This window comes from Diadema antillarum, unplaced genomic scaffold (genome assembly GCF_040938485.1).
Source record: "Diadema antillarum isolate AM-2024a unplaced genomic scaffold, OU_Dant_1.0 seq00001510_RagTag, whole genome shotgun sequence".
Taxonomy (NCBI): Eukaryota; Metazoa; Echinodermata; class Echinoidea; order Diadematoida; family Diadematidae; genus Diadema; species Diadema antillarum.
In genome coordinates, this window is record NW_027272244.1 from 6,170 (window position 1) to 23,794 (window position 17,625).

General features: G+C 35.3%; 1 long non-coding RNA gene across 2 annotated transcripts; it reads right to left on the bottom strand.

Moving 5' to 3' along the window:
- Positions 1-1,655: 1,655 nt before the first annotated feature.
- LOC139710220 (uncharacterized) lies at positions 1,656-3,160 on the bottom strand. 2 transcript variants are annotated; one of them, XR_011709443.1, is made up of 3 exons: positions 3,027-3,160; positions 2,701-2,792; positions 1,656-2,253 (listed from the first exon to the last, which is right to left on the bottom strand). It is a non-coding gene; the product is annotated as an uncharacterized lncRNA (long non-coding RNA). The 2 variants fall into 2 exon arrangements; XR_011709442.1 differs by having other exon boundaries at positions 3,023-3,154.
- Between the last annotated feature and the right edge of the window lie 14,465 nt (positions 3,161-17,625).

Genomic DNA, 17,625 nt, shown 5'->3' on the forward strand with positions numbered 1-17,625 from the left:
TGAGGTAAGATGAACAAGTATTCAGACACCAGACACCTTCTATAGATAAAGAAGATTCTACCCTTAATGAGTATTAAAAAGCCTATTTCCGTGATTACTCGTTATTGTAGGTGAAAGTTCATTTCCGCTTTCAACCTTCAATGCATTTCTATTTTGCCGTAAATGTGAATAACATCTGTATCTCTATGCTCATTTCAACAATTGTAACATTTATTAAGGTTGCTATACATTGCATATATGGTACACACCAAGTATAGCATCTGTACCATTACTGGCTTTTATTATTTCAAGGACTTCAGACTCTGAATGGATCGGTTTTTGTAACTTCAAGAATACTAGTCTCGGCTGGTACAAGAATGTTAATTGTAACCTTTATAAGTAAAGGGCAGAAACCGAATGTCTCCAAACACCATTGACAGTCATTTCGTTCAACATTTGGTCAGTTTTTCAAGGTGAGGTATGGCGTCCTAAGCTAGTCTACAGTCAAGGTAATCTGAGCATAGGGTTATTGACATGTATCTGTTTCTTTGAATATCTTCGCGGTCAGTCTAATCACACAGCATAAAGGGTCCGTTATGAAAGCCTCATAACCTGCCTTATGTCTCATTTGAAATTATTCACCACTATGCCTTAAAAAAAGCAGATTTATCATGTTTATGAATATGACAGTGACAAAATAGGCTGCAGGTTTTGAAGAGCGATTCTTGAGGGCCAGGTTGCCCTGTAAGCCAATCGGGGACAGCATTTCTGAAGATTACATGTCAGACTGTTTTGTTTCGCTGTCTTGATGTCGGTGAAAGTTCATATCCGATCAACTTACGTAAAGAGTATGTATAACCTCCTTGTGGTTGTGGGCGTGAAAGGAAAGCAGATTTTTCTGATATACATTATTCATATTTTTTGATCTGCAAAAATCAACAATACTATAAGAGTACATCAGGACTTCAAAAATCCTCCTCGTGTAGTTTCTTGCAAAAAATGTTATTTGGTGACTTTTTATCTCATGTTCGTGTCCCCTCTATATCCTTAGAGTGTCCGCTGACAGTCTGTCAAATTTCTTCCCTTTCACTCATTTCAGCTCTGATTCATGGAAGACGAATCTTACACTCAATATTTTTTGAATTCCGTTAAATCTTCGCCTTAGTTATGTGCGTATGAGTAGATGGATTATTTGTCCTTCTTCAAATGTCATTTTAAGTGGGAAAAACGAACTATACGTTGAATAAATGTGGGGAAATTCATCGAGGGTATCTCACTAGGTGAAAGGTTACTTCCGTCTGAGCTTCCAGGTTTCAATTCTGAAGCGTTTGCTCTCTCTGATTTATGTTGCGTCATTTTCCCTAAAATTTTACTTTCTGTTTTTATCAGAATGATTGAATGTTACAGTAAGATGCTAGTAAGTGAGAGAAAGGAAAGTTCAAAGTCTCTTTTTTGTGTATTTCTCAAAAGTGTTCACCAATCACTGTTTTTTTTCCAAACACACACAGACGCATACTCCCACTTTCAAAGCAGCCATTTGTGCAGTCATTGCTATTCAGTTTTTCTTTTGATCTTTATCTTAGTTGAATTGATGAACGTAGACTGACAGTGAATACTAACAGGGAGACTTAGACACGTCGTCTTCATGTCTGTGCAATGTATTTGAGTCACCATCATTTATGAACAGAAGAATTACAAATATTATGAATAAATTTATGTATATACAAGTATAATTATATAATTTCATACATACATATTCATGGATATTTGCACATATGTATCGGTACGTAAGCTGTATGTATATGACTTTCACTCTCATGATTTGTAAAGGCACAATTCAGTGAAACTTCAGCAAATATTTATTTGTTTTTCTGCCTCGGCGCCATCCCAACACATTGATCTCAATGTAGCGGCGAGCAGAAAGTGGCATCAAAACGGCAGCACAAAAACAGTGGTTTCCAGCGTGCTCCTATATGTTTACAGACACAAATTGTACTACTAAGTTGGTTTGCATGTCTGCTCAAATGTCCCCAAAATGATCAATTGAAATGCCGTTCCCAGTAAAAACATCGTCCTCTCTAAAACCTCTATAAGATATTGGTTGTACTATATTTTGGGCGATGGCACTGCTAGTGGTGAACCCTTCAGTGATTTGGATGCCATTCAAGTACCAAGTCACACCCGAGCTCGGGGCATCATTTCCTGTACACACTGCGGTGACTTCACGGCCTGCCCGTAGAGGCGATGGTACCGCTAGGTTCAACGTTATGCCAGCTGCAAAAGAAATGTAGGGAGATATGTTGACAGATCCCATTAGAATCGAACATGACAAAATGTTTATAATGTCTTTCAACCCTGCCAAATGGCTCAATTTTTTCAAGGCAATCACTAAATAATGCCGTTGGCATAGATAAAGATATTGAGATGAAAGCAACAATAAATGGACAAGAAACAACAAAGTTGACAAAATATGATATGTACATGTGATTGTTCACACCCAGTGAAGCATCAACATGTACTGATGGGTTTGACTAGAAATGTCTGCTCTTGAATTTTGGCTAATCGTTATCCAATTGTCACTTTACAAGAAAACTTTCACACCCTGCTGATTCAGGCATTCTGGTTGTATACAGAAACACGTACCAAACCGACGGAAAGTATGCAGTAACGAAAAAGAAATAAATAAACCGTGTCTTCTAAAACGATGCATCTGGTCCTTACCCCCGAGGTGAATACCAATGAGAAGAAGCCCGACCTGGACTAATACTCGGATGTCAATCATGTTGAGTAGATGCCTGTATAATATGAGAAGCCTGGTGGAGAGAAAGAAGACAAAATTGATCAATCAATCAATCAATCAATCAATCAATCAATCAATGACACCATAAATTATTATAAGACAAGCGATGACAGCCCATCGAGCACAAAAGCAGTCCTTATGCCTGATTTCCCTGGTTTTTCGTGGAGTTGTTTTATGTTCTGTGTGCATATAAATAATAAAAGAAAAAAAAAGGTTTATATCAGTCTAAACAATCCCTCACACCTACTCTCGATTATCTCTCTGAAAAATGGAAAGAAGTTGAAACGGTGAAAACTAGTAAGATTCGCCAATCTCCAGACATAAGATGTTCTCCCTCGTTGACCATCGCATCGCATGTAGTTCGGTACCACGCAATCGAATTGTCTGCTTTTTATTGAGTCACTGGAATGTACGTGAATATGAAAGAGACATCTTACATGATGAAATCCCCAAGACTCATCCGCGTAAAGCGATGAGTCATCTAGAATCCTGCTTCGTAAACCTTTACTGACACCCTTTTTTGCGCCTGGTTCTTATGTTTTACTTTAGATGAATTTTTATGTTATCAATTTTCATCACACACAGTATAGTGAAGGCTTTCAGTTCTAGATTTCAAATCTTGTCTGTATCGCACTTAAATTATACGTCGACAATACTTTCAGGCATTATTAGGTCTATTGTGCACTTTAACTATATTGATAATTCATTGCTGTCGACAAATTTGACAAATGTCCTTGTATTTAAACAAATAAATCCAGCTTGTCGTCTGTAGATAAGGGAGACAGAAAAAAAATAAAACAAAACAAATCAAGCAATTTTGCAATTGTAGCGTATTAAGTACAAAAAAATTCTTTCCATGTTGACACTCTGAATACAGCTATAGTTTTAGATGATTTTCAATTAGAAAGAGTTTCAAAATTCAAATTCCTTGGAATTACTGTTGATGACAAACTTTCCTGGACGTTACATATTGATTATATTTGCAACACAATCTCGCGTAATATAGGCGTTATGAATAAACTGAAATTGTATATCCCTCAAAAAAAAAAAATATTACCTATGTTATACACGTCAATTGACATTGCCTTATCTTAAGTATGGTGTTGTAGTTTGGGGCAACACTCACCAGAACCTATTGGATAGAATGTTCCTTCTACAAAGGAAAGCTCTCCTTGTCATTTGTTATCCTTCCATACCTTCCCACTCAAATTTGTTATTTGCCTCCAATATGGGCTGCTAAAATGAAAGATTTGTTTTTATTCACTTTGGGGCAATTTATGCATAATGGTACAGCAACAACTCACTACCGTCCGTTTTCGATTCTATGTCTCTAAGAAATGAATCATTCCATACTTATCCCATTCGACGTTCCAATAAATGTCATTTACCTCTTTTACGAACCATTTTTGCTAAGAACACACTTGTTTATACTGGCCCAATTTATTGGAATTTTCTGAATAATGATATAAAAATGCCCCCCTTTATGTATTCAGGAGATTAAAGTCCGATTAATTGCATTTGTATTAACCCACAGAATATAATTAGCCTGTCGGCATTCCCTTTCGAAGAACTTGACTTACTAATAACATACTGTCATGTATTTTTTTTGTCCTTGTTGTCCTGAGACACTTACAAATAGATTTGATTTTATTACTTCTGCAGCTATTTCTCTCTATTTCTCTATAATTCTGTATCCTTTTCACGCATCCCAGTATTTCTTTTTTTTATATATAATTCTGTCGAGGATCGCTGGATCTGTTATGCCTTTCTGTTCGTTGTATTTCCTTCCTGTTATGTTTAGTCTTGTCTCATTCTGTCTTGTCTTTTAGTCTTCCTTTATTAGTTTCGTCGTCCCAGTTTCGTTTAATGTTTATTCGCGTGTGTATGTGTCTTTGTTTGTAAATCTGTCTTCTTAGTGGGCTTCCAGACTTTCTTCCTGACTTTTTTCCCAGCCTTTTTTTTTTCTGTTTGCATCCGTTTATTTCTTCTATTTGATATTCTGCACCTGAGGGGCCCACATTCTACAAGCCTTAACTTTTTAGTGGGTCCCTCCATTTTTCTATGTTTTGCGTATTGTTATATCGTTTATTCACTTCAGTCGAGTTTCATGACCACATTTTTTCAATTTACTATGTTAAGATTATGCAACCTTATTCTCTGTTACCAAAGAAAGTGAAATGTTTATATTCTTTTCGAAAAATGAAATAAAGTTTGAATTGAATTGAAATGAAAGCTACCGAATGATATTTTGGTTTGGAAACCGTGTAACACAAACCAAATATTTGCACTGATGTAAATACCTGGGAATGAAAGAATTTGAAAGAAAACATGCATTTACTTTTGTATATACAATTCCTTGCATTTGACACAAGTTTTAAGGGATTTTTAGAAGAAAATGTTCACATCTCTGTCATCAAGCACATTCAAGAGAACCCTCGAAATGTACTTGATCTGTAAAAGAAAATAAAGAGAACATATCATTGGCTTCTATATGATTTGAATGTAATCGATTATGCCGCGAATTGTTAGACGTACTCGATAGATGTGTCCAACATTCAATTGTATTACAAGGTTTTCTGTAAAGTATCTACGAACAACATCCGTATCATTTATTTAGCTGTTGAAGATGAAAAAAAAAAGTATGAAGAAAGATTCATAAACAAACACCTTCAAAATTTGAGTAGAATCATTGCAGGGATTTTAGTGTCTCGATTGTTAAAATGGCAAAGCTATCTCATACTGGGAAATAAAGCAATGCCTGTCAGGACTAGATCTTGCATTAATTAAAATCCTACACTAGCTCTCCCTGTCTGTCAATATGACTCTTTATTGCTGTACCATCTCTTGTTTCACTGCTCTTGTTTTCACTGCTCGGCGTATTACCGGTTTTTGTTGACTTTTGTCATCCTCAAATTTTATTCTTTAGTGTGAATAATCTCACTGTACTTCCTCCACTCAATGTACATGATATCAGATATCTAGTACAATAAGATGTTTACTTAGATACAGTGATCGTCTTTCACGTACACTTAAGCAGTCACACATGATATCAGTAGATGCGTCATGAGCATGCGTGTTCGCATACTTGTACATAGGCTAGTTGCATATTTTTCAGATATGAAGTAATGAATTAATTTTGTGATGATGGAGTAAAAAGAAAATGAGAAGAATAAACTTATTCGGGTCAAACCAATGTCTATCATCCATTTATTTACCATAATCAGTCTCGCAAAATATCTAATAACATGTCACCGAAAGGCACGAGAAGGTCTCAAATTACTCTGACAATTCTAATCGTATGACATGTAATCAAACGAATTGTATCTACACCAGTTTGCCTAATCTCGAAGGTAGTAGAGTTTGAACATTGACCAAAATACAATTTACCACATTTCATATTTAGTGAGGAACTTATGAAGATTTCATCACATTGTAAAGAAGGGCTTAAGAGGACAGGCTGTTTATTCAATTTTGTTTACATTTTTTGTCGTTACAGTCCACTGAAGGCAAGCGGTTTTGTGTTTAAACGAAGGAGAGTTGTTTCGTATAAACTTCAATTGATAACCCATTCGATGTTGGTAAAACGGAAAGAAAAATAATTCTTAGAGAAAATGATCATGCATTATTTTGGCTTCATGTCTGATGGAACCCTTATTAACCTTCTCTTATCCAATACTTCCAAGCATTGGATTTACACATTTTCTTTCATATTTGGAAACTGCCCTCAACTAATTACATATGGAAAACTGGAGCCCAGTCTCCATGCAGTGAGCGTTTTTTCATAGGGAACAGCTCACGTACATAATATAACTGTATTATTTTTGCAATAATTCTGTGAATTCACTGTTCAATAAAACTGGTCAAATGTATACATCTGAGAGAACAGAACAATGAGTTCGAACAATAATTGTTCCTAATAATGATACTGTAACAGTTTAAATTCATTCAGGTAAAGGGGTGCGTTGAACTGTGCTGCCTTGTCATGCAACCATATTGAAAAGCAGTTATGCTTTTTTTTTTTTGCAAATTGGTTCTTCGTCTTTTCATTTATTCTTATAAGCGTTAGAATACCGTTTCGCTCCTCATTTTGGTCATTCTATTCACTGATTTATTGTTAACAACAATTACATATGCCGCGAAGAAGAGAAATGGCAAAATTTTTGGCAGCCATTTTCAAACTCCTTTTTTTTTTTAAATCACAATGAATTTAAGACGCCGAGAATCATTTTGACGTAGCACTTATAATACAATTGCAACAATGTGTAATATGAAGACATTAACATAAATTAAAGTTGTTGATGGATGTGTCTTTATATTACTTATACGCAGTGCCTGTATATCTGCATATACATTCACTGCATAATTTAAAGTCGTTATTACTTTTCTAATACTTTTCAAGTTTTCAATATTGGTCACGGGAATTGATTAAATGTAAAGGTGAAAACTTAAGAAAAAGATCCAAATACCCAAAGAAACACATACACAGACACAGACACACACACACACACACACACAAACATGTCTTCCTCTTGTGTCTAAAAGAAAATAGGTGATTTGAATTTGATATCTTATTGTATCTTTTTCTTTAATACACAGAGCTCATTTTACCATCATCACCGAACACAGCTTTCTTACCATTAACCAAACACACTCTCATTGCCAAAAACGTTAAAGACAAGCATTGTTGACTACCTAAACACCTTACTAAAAAAACAACAAAAGCATTTCTTCACAGTGACAGATTATTGGGTATTGTAAAGGGATATGTAAAATAACTTTCCATGGCAAATCAGGTTGACGTCTACAAAATTCAATTCATTTATTTTCATACTTCTTATTTATGAGTACTACATTAGAAAATAAGCTGTCTTCTGTGCGTTTGTGTATCGTGTGTGTGTTAAATCATTACGAAACAGTGGGAGAGGGTGAATGTGTGTACCTGCGGATGAGAGAGAAAATGGGTTCTTTCAACTGATATGTGTTGTTTTTCTGTCTGCTCTCTTTCGATATCTTAGACGGAACAAATCATCCGTTGACTTTGGAAGATCAAACCCAGGAAGTGCAGAGATTTATGTATCTTCCCATATATAAAGTTGATATTATGCATGACAAAATTTTATGGAACAAATGTTCCGAAAATACTTTTAGATGTAACATACTATATAGATCATGTAGATATCACCTACAAAGGGAATGAAAATAAATGTGGATGATGAAAGTTTGCAACTGTGGCATGTTACCAATGGGAAAATCAAATTAACTTTAGGATAGAGTCTTGCATTTTGAAATCGCAGATGGTTGTCATATTTTGAAATCTAAATATGTGAAATATATATAAAATATATAAAATATATTTTTGAAAGAAAAAAAAATGATATTTCATACCAACTAGGCTCTTTGCTTGTTGTCTTGATAACGGTTCTTAATTGTTACTTGCGACAATGGCATATCAAGGAAAAGGTAAATACAGGAATTAAAATAATTCAAATGAGTATTTCAATAGTCTTTCACTACTTTTAATATGAACATAACTTTTTGTGTGTGTGTGTGTGTGTGTGAAATGACGCTCTGTGAGCCGTGAAACTCCTACCTTGGAAAGGTAAGGGATGCATCATGGACAAACGTAAATCAATTTAGAAAGGGACAGTTCACAATTCGTTATTTGTCGTGATTCATGACGTAATTCATATCGTTGACATGGTTGAGTGGTATCGAAGATGACATCACAGTCAAATGTTGCCTTTATGGAGGGAGTGTCTTGCATATATATATATATATATATATATATATATATATGTATATATATATATATATATATATATATATATATACATATATATATATATATATATATATATATATATATATATATATATATAATTTACCTATTCTAAGTATGCAATGTTTAGTAAACTTGTCATGACATTATTAACACAAGCACAAACAAACCCATATACGCAACCATACCGATACGAGACATTTTGGACTATGTACACACTTTAATGACACCAGACGAGAGATAGAAAGGCCTCATTCTTAATCTTCATAAACTTCTCCTTACTGGGTAACATAATTTGTAGTCGCACTCCATTGTGTATAAACTATAGATCCAGGTTCAATGATTTAGTTCATCGGTTTAAATACTTAGCACGAATAGAGTCATACATGAAAGTGAAATATAATACCATTGGCTTGTAAATTGTTTAACAATGCAGTGAAGGTGCAACTCCCAATTTATAGGCTTTAAGCACATATCATATGACTTTAAGAATTCGGTATAATTAAACGATAATACTCGCACTAGTTGGAAACAATAATTGACATTGTTTTAAGGAAAATGAATGAGATATTTTCCTGCTTTCTCCTATTTATTTTTGTATTTTTGCTGTTATTGGAAATAACTAATTCCAAAATGAGGCTTAGAAATCATACTCTATGCCAACAAAGTGCCAAATTAGTAAATTGATAAAGATACGAGCAGATTAGTGCGTCATATTTATTGTACAAAATTGTAACGATTTCAAACTCAGACACATCGTATCAAATCGATCAATACTCGTTAATCACATGCAGTTTACACTTGCAAACCGGCAATCCAAACTTCTCCTGGTTATGTTATATAATTTTTTTTTTCTTTGACTAAGCAGAATAAAAGACAACAAACAAATGTAATATTTTGATAAAAGAGCGTGAAGAAAGACTAAAAAAATGAAATGAAAACTTTCCTACTTTTCTTAAATGATGAACAACAACAACAACAAAACAGGGTCATCATGGCAAAATTTTGAAACGTGGATTGAAGACAAAAGTTCGGTTTTTCTCATCGGACTCAGGTAACTCAGCAAAAGAAGAGTTGAGGGTATGTAGAAGGCGTTTAATTTTCAAAAGACATTGACCTCTCTCCTCCTCACGATCACTGTCGCACAGGTCAACAACGACAGGAAGAACACGGCGACGAGCAGGGCGTACGTGGTCGACGGCTGCTGAAGAACTCCTCGTCGAAGACCAGCAATTGGACCTGTAAGGCAGGACCAGATATTTAGGGAGTGAACAAAAAAAATCATTTTGAGAAATCGAAAAACTTATCGATAACACGTACAAGGTAAAAATTCAGATTCAAAACTGTAAAATAAAACTTTTTTTTTTGCTTGGTCAAGCACACTGGCCGTATCACATTCAGGAGATAAATACATGTGTTTGGACGTGTTCGATTGTTTGTTATTAGTGAAAGCTAAATAAAGATTCAATCTATTTGTTGTGTAGTGTGGAAACTGTTTATGAAATTGCGGAAGATAAAGTTTCTTCCATCGTTACGAGTTCAAATTTGAGTTTAGAAACGGTCAAAAAAAGCAGATCAACTTTGAAATTATGCCCCTATCAATTGAATACTTTGCTTGCTTTTTTTATTACTTCAAATTTGAAGGACACGAAAAAATATTGTCAATAAATCCTGAGATGCATTCTTAGAAAGGTCAATGTTCATAGAGTTTGTTCGCAAAAACCGATAAGTTCATATTTGCCAAATGGAGGTATTTGCGATTAAAGATCAAGAAAAATAAAGAGAATGATAAGAAAATGTTTGTTTCTTTTGACCATAACTTAAAGATGTACCTTTATATGTAGTGACCATTTTGTACTTTATGACAGAGACCGTCCTTCAAAATCTTCAAAAATGGACTTATTGGTTTTTGTGAACAAACTCTTTTCATTTATTAGCCAAAACTGAAAAGAAATGTTCAATAGTTCAATAGTTCAATAGTTCAAATGTTTCTTTAGGCTGTACTATAGATTGAATCGTAGATTGATTTAGAATAAATAAACTGAATATTAAAGGCCTGATTTTTATTACAAAGGCTAAAAAAACAAAACAAAAAAAAACAACTTTAGCATTCGAGTGACCGTAAGGACTATAACTCATCTACATGTCTTGGAAAATAAAGTCACATTGATGCGTAATGAACCTAGAGTCTCACAATAAAATTTATTTTTTTCGTTTTTAGTAATCATCTCTTTGCTTATGGCTTGTTATTATCAGCGCATGAGGCATACTTACCTTTCTCCGAGTCAAATGTTGAACAATGTTTAAGACTGGTGAAAGTCCGACCAATCCCGTTTGTCGCGGAGCACGTGACGTTGATACAGTTGTTGTGTGGGCGTGGTCTAAAGAGAGCCGAGGCGCAGCTGGACGTGGAGAGCGTGGTGTTGTCGACTCCGATGGTGTATGTGTGGAGGTGTGGGAACGGCTGGTCTTTAAGCCTGACGTGACACGTGATAACGAGAATGACCTGGCTTCCTTCGATCTCCTGGGTCTTGATGGAGAGGATGTTACTCGCTGGAGGCGCGTGACCTATGAGAGAAGATACAATGTATTTGTCTTCATCCAAAAGCAGAACAAACCTCTTCTCGAGAAGTTCAATAAAAAACAATGAGTACATGATATTATAACCATGAAACAATCTTACGTAAAAGAATATAATGACATCAAACAGGTCCTTTATTTTCCCTTTAGTTGTTTTATCTTCACCCGCAACAAGCTCAGTAAAAAAAAATCGCCAAAGCAAACAGAATAAAGAAACAACAAAAGCCGAAATATGAATAAAAGCACTTCAACATATTTAAACATGAACTGTGAGTTAAATAAGAAATAATCTTTTATTATCCTTTATATAATCTGAACCTATAAGAAATCTACCTGTTCTCACTGGGCAGTAATTCTGCGTTGAAAACGTCTCTCCGAATTGATTGATACCGGTACACGATATATCGATACACCGGTTGGGTTGATCTTCCATGATCGTTGAAGAGGCGTTGGATCTTGACAAATTGTCTCCATCAGCGGTAATTTCGAACACAGTGATCGGTGGAAACGGTTGGTCGGTGGGATCCACGTGACATGAGATATTGAGATTCGTTCCCCACTCATCCTTGTCTTCTTCTACCTGGATAGAGATGATGTTAGGCGCAGGTGGGTCTGAGGAATGGAAAGAGATATGGAATGTGGTAGGAAAAAGGCAACAACAAACAAGCAAAAAGGTAACAAAGGATGACTAGTACATAATGTACTTTGTATAACATATACATGCATAATTCTAGATCGAGCTTTATGGACAAAATTTGTGGGAAATGTGTATGCTATCAGTGAAGATGGCGATTGGATGAGATGTAATATAATCATAAACGTAAGGGCAATTTTGTCTACTTAATTACGTAATTACGACGATGTTATTCTTTAGCAGATTTCATGGTAAAAGGAAGCCGTCGTCAAACATAAACATTGTTTGGTTGTTTTTTAGATTAACATGAATAAAATGAGAAAAGTCCATATTACTGGGCAGATATGAAACTCGGTATATCACAGGTAATCCTTGATTTCACCACCAATTTATAAAGTCCCAAATTATTCCAGACCATTCTAAATGATTCTCTGAAGTTACTAGAACATGTCCTAATTTAGACAGACGGAGTCACTCTTTTGCTTTATTCAAAGGGAGACAAAGAGATTTCTTGATTTCCTATCGCTCACCCCTCGGACAGTGCCTCGCCAAAGCGGAAGTAATTCCGACGCCATTAGTTGCGGAACACGTGACATTAATACACCTGTTTGGGCGTGGTCTCAGGACGGCCGAGGTCCAGGTCGCGTTGGACAGGATGGTCCCATCAACTCCAATTGCATATGAATTGAGGTATGGGTACGGCTGGTCGGTCAGGTTCGCTCTGCACAGGATTAGTAGATTCATCTGACGATCTTTGTCTAGGAACTCCGAAGTCTTGATCGACAAGATATCAGCTGCTGGAGGCTCGCCACTGGTTTCTTATGGAAATAAAAGACGTGTCAGTGACAATAATAGAAGAATAATGTTCCATTTCCCACTCGTATTTAAAATACAATTATCATAGACAATGCTGGTATTATTAGAAATCCCTGTAAGAGTGTCAACATTCGCCATAATAGTAAAACAGTGACACTGAGTAAAGTTCCAAAACTCTGTATAGTGGGGATTACACGACATCAAAATAGAAGTGTCTCCAAACCAAAGCATGTGCATGTGGCAAACCTATAACGTTATTACATCATTCCAGGTGGGTCTGGTAAACAAAAAATAATAATAATGATACGAAAAATTATATGATTATAGGATTCAATACTGAAATATTCTCTTACCACAGCTTTTTGTACAGTAAGTCTGTGCAGTAGTCGTGTTACCAATCTCGTTAATACCAGTGCAGGAGATTTCCACGCATCCACTGGGGAGAGGGTCAAGGGTCACGGTGGGCGAGCTTGAAGATGACCGAATGACGTCATCGATTGCAATCTCGAATGCCTCGATTGGTGGAACTGGCTGGTCACATGGGTTGACGTGACACGTGATCTTAAGGTCATTTGTTTTCTCTTCATTCTCGACATGGCTGATCTGACTCACGATGATATTGTCCGCGGGGGCGTCTGTCACATGACAAGTGGTAAACGTAGGCAGCTAGTTAGTACTCCATTGCGGGGTAAACTGTATCTTAGCGTGTATTATCTTCATCATCATGTACTTATGTGACTTTGTATCACAAGCGTTACACAACCTGGCATATTTATAGGTAAATTAACATATGAGTACGTCAAATTTTGCAATAGAATTGTGGAGATTAGGTCATGTGAGCAGATTCTAGGACATTTTAAATCCTGCGTTCGCGCACAATCACACAACAAAGAGTGAGTAAAAGATGCCTATAAAAAATAGATCTTTACCTTTAGCTTAAATTAAAATTTTTCACATTGTTTATATTTTGTGGATTTTCTAAAGCTAACACAGTCTACCCTTAGGTTATGAACAAAGCAGAACAAAAATAATATGTCTTTTAAGGTGATTTTATTTGTTTTGTTTCTTTTAACGCAACGCAACATATGATTACGACACTGTACGATGCATGCATGTATACATTGCCTGCCCAAAAATTAGTTCAAAGTCAAAGACATTAAGTTCTGAAAACATTAAACTAAGTAATTTTTTTTGAAGGATGAAAACTTAATATGTGGAAGGAAATTACCAGCTAAAATTATGTTCCATCTCCCTGAAACCTAAGGTGCTCGAAATTTCAAACTGTAAAGTCTTATCTTTTACTTTCTGAATCATCTATATAGATATGTATAGTGCTCGGAAAAGACTTATTGCTCTAAATCTATAAAATACAACTTTTCATTCACTTTAAATCATTAGCAGATTGCTTCACATTAATGTTTTTCTTCATATGCTTGTGGAATGAAATAAACCATACGTTTTTTTAGAAAGTTTACAGTCTGGATGCTTGAGAAATCACAAACTTGAAGTCAATAATTCCCAAATTTGTCTGCCTTTAGATCTAATGAAAAATATACTATGCATTGCGTATTAATGTCCATATCATGTTACTGGTTATTAATGGCATTCGCTTTATTAACTGAGCCCTACTTTGTTGATAATATTGCTAGTGTGCGTGTTAAGACATTATTTGTGTAAATATCGGCTAATCTTCAATGCGTGCATGCTTACCTCCGGATTCTTCATTCTTTCAACATGTTCAAATAAAAAATCAAATTGTCGAGGCATTCAATGCCTGATTATCATTAACGTATAAACAAAATCACCAGGGGATATGAAAATGTTACTTCTATGTTAGTCAATACGCAGCAGTATAACAGAATAAAGAGAGAGAGAGAGAAAGAAAAACACGTTTCTAATATTTAGTTCCAAGTATTTTATACAATCCACTTGTAGAGTGATATGAGAGCTGGTGTGATGTAACAGTGCTTGAGTGAGAGAGCTACATTCTTTAATTCAAGTAGCTTTGCCAATATTTTGAGGAAAAATGACAAAGAGGCCATATCAGAATTTCATTCGGGATGAAATTAATGCATGAACAATTTACTCAGTAGGACAACGGTGAATTAAGATATTTACCGAGAAGACCTGAACTGCGTAACTGATAGTGGAATATTTTTTGTGTGTGTTTACTCAACCCCAAGATATTATCGAGGTACGGTTTTTTTTTTTTTTTTGTCAACAGGATTTTGCAACTTGATATCTTGTGATTTACCACCTGTCCAGCACACACTTATTCCATTGTAACCTTCTAATAAAGACACAATTTGCATGAATAATATAAATATGTACGTGTATATAAATATGATGTAACTATACACCCTGCTATGGTGATTATAAATGAATGAAGGAATGAAATAATTAGTGGATGAATGAGTGAATGAATGAGTGAATGAATGAGTGAATAAATAGATGATTAAATAAATAACCAAAAAGAGACAAATGAGCTAACGGTACAACATGAGAGCGTCTAGCATCAACAGCAACATCATTGACAAACCACATTCACTATATCTAGCTGTTTCAAGAAGACATACTTACAATGGACTTCTAACGTTTCGGACTGTTCACTACTCTGAAGGATGCACTGTAGGACGCCCCCATGGTCCGCTTCCGTGGGAATTAATGTCAAGTCGCTACGAACGTTGTACGCATCTACACTGCCGGTTCCTTAGCATGGCAAAAGAAGCCAAGATAACATTAAAGGTTAGTTTGTCGACTACTAACTCAAAAATTGACGTGACAAAATGCGGAAAGAAAATTCACAGTTATTGTTCACAGTTACAGCAAACTAATTGGCGGTTCCTTAAAACGGAGAAAGGGACAAAGATAGTTAAGGTTGGATACACCGATAATTCACTCCCAATGTTACTTGTGTCCATTAAGACTGCGTTGTCAAAACCTGCCAGCAAACTCACTTGTAAATCAAAATTTGAATTACTTTTGAAAACGGATTAATGTCATTATTAATGATTTCTAATCTATCATTATCCCTGTCCCAACTGCATATGGATTGGGATGAAATTAAATGGCATCAAGAGTCGATTTTTATTTAGAAACACCTTCGGTGAAGCCTTTCCATTGACGAATGAATAACTTGAAAAATTGAAAATTTGAAAAAAATTGCATTGATGCAATACAGTTAGTTTGCCTGTTATGATTGCACTCTCTTAATCTATGTTTTCTCTATTATAAAAGAAAGAAAATGAACTGCATTGGTTTCGTATGTAGGCCTATATGCAAATATTATATTGTACTTTATACTTTTGTTGGAAATGAAACAAAATGAAATGACATGAAATGTAATGAAAATAAAAGACTGAAATATCGGCGAAAAAGAGTTTGGAACAACCAGATTATAGAATGAATATTTTGAATCAAATTAACTCATATGATTTGCGTGTATGTATGTGTGTGTGTGCGGGGTGGAGGTGGGGGCTGAAAAAGTAATGACTTTTTCGATAATCAACCAGAGAACTGATCCAGGAATCCAGATACATTAGTTACGAAATTAGAATAGGAGCATAATGCACAATAACGTTATCATGACCGACAACAGCTTGAAATTTCGTGAATTAATAATTCCAACTTACTGTCTCCCTCACACCTCAACCCGGCGTCTAGACTGTGATCACAAGTAGTATCACATCCCCAGTATGTTCGAGTGCATTGAAGCAGGGAGTTTTCCGTTCCATCACAACCAACGTCTTGAAGTAAGATTGGTCCAGATCCCTCCCCAAAGTGGGCTCCTCTATAATGAGCTGAGGCCGATGAGTAGCCAAGCTCTCTGCACACCACGTGCGCGTCGTTGATATCCCAGCAATTGTCACACACCGTGCCCCACTGCCCGTCACAAAATATTTCAACTCGGCCCTCCCTTTCGTTTGATCCACCTACCAGTCTCACTACAAACAATATAAAGGTAAAAGGATGGATTACATAAAATGAAAAATAAAGAAAAGCTTACAGAAACATGCAATGCTTTATGTTACACATATCAGCATTAATTCTACTTCACACAAGTTCTGCATTGTAAAACTGAATGACCAACCTGATCCATGTATAGTCCTACATGATGATAAATACACTCAGCAAAAAAAGAAGAAAAGAACAGAGCAGAACAGAAAAGAACAGAAAAGAAAGTAAAAACTTTTTTTTTCGAGTTCATATTTCTATAGAAGATTTTGAAAAATCAAATGTATTTCATACCATATTAAAGGTAGTTTAATTGCCTATCAAGCTAGTAGGTTAATACAAAGGGAAACTTCACGCATGAGTGAACACATTCATTTTTGCTCTCCAAGGCACAAAAGTGAACATTGCATTATTTGACAAGTTGTCTTTCATTTGGCAATACCCTTCAAGATAACAATGACACACAAACACACACAAAGCAGTTTAACACAATGAGAGACACGAGTGAAATACCAAAAGCAAGTGTTTTGTTCTCTTTATCTCTTTATAACCTCAAACAAAAGCAAAGTGGGAAACTTAAGGGAAAAAATTCTGTCAGCTTGAACTTCAAACGACATAGGGAGTAATGGCATAAATATGACTGGATATACAAAATTTCTTTATTTCACTTTATTATATAGTAACCTAAGGATTCATAAGATAAATTTAAGAACCAAGTATTATTTACAATTCCTCATTTGAACACAAATTGAAATTTCTCAATTTTTTTAAAAATATTGCTTCTCTTAGTTCATTTGAATTTGGATTTGACCCTAGGTTCTTCATTTTTCCCCTTATTTTTGGCCTCTATTGATATTTTTGTCTTCAAAGATATTATTGAGATCAAAGGTTTATTTGTGCAACTTAACTCATGCATCTACTTGTGTTGAAATCGTCTTTGTTACTATAAAGATGTTGGTCTTGCATCGAGACCAGGTAAAGAATATGGGAGAAAAGAACGAAAAAAAAATATATTGTTGTAACATTTAAAGGGATCGTATAGTTTTCGTTGAGACCCAACTTCATGTTTCTAACATTTTGGCG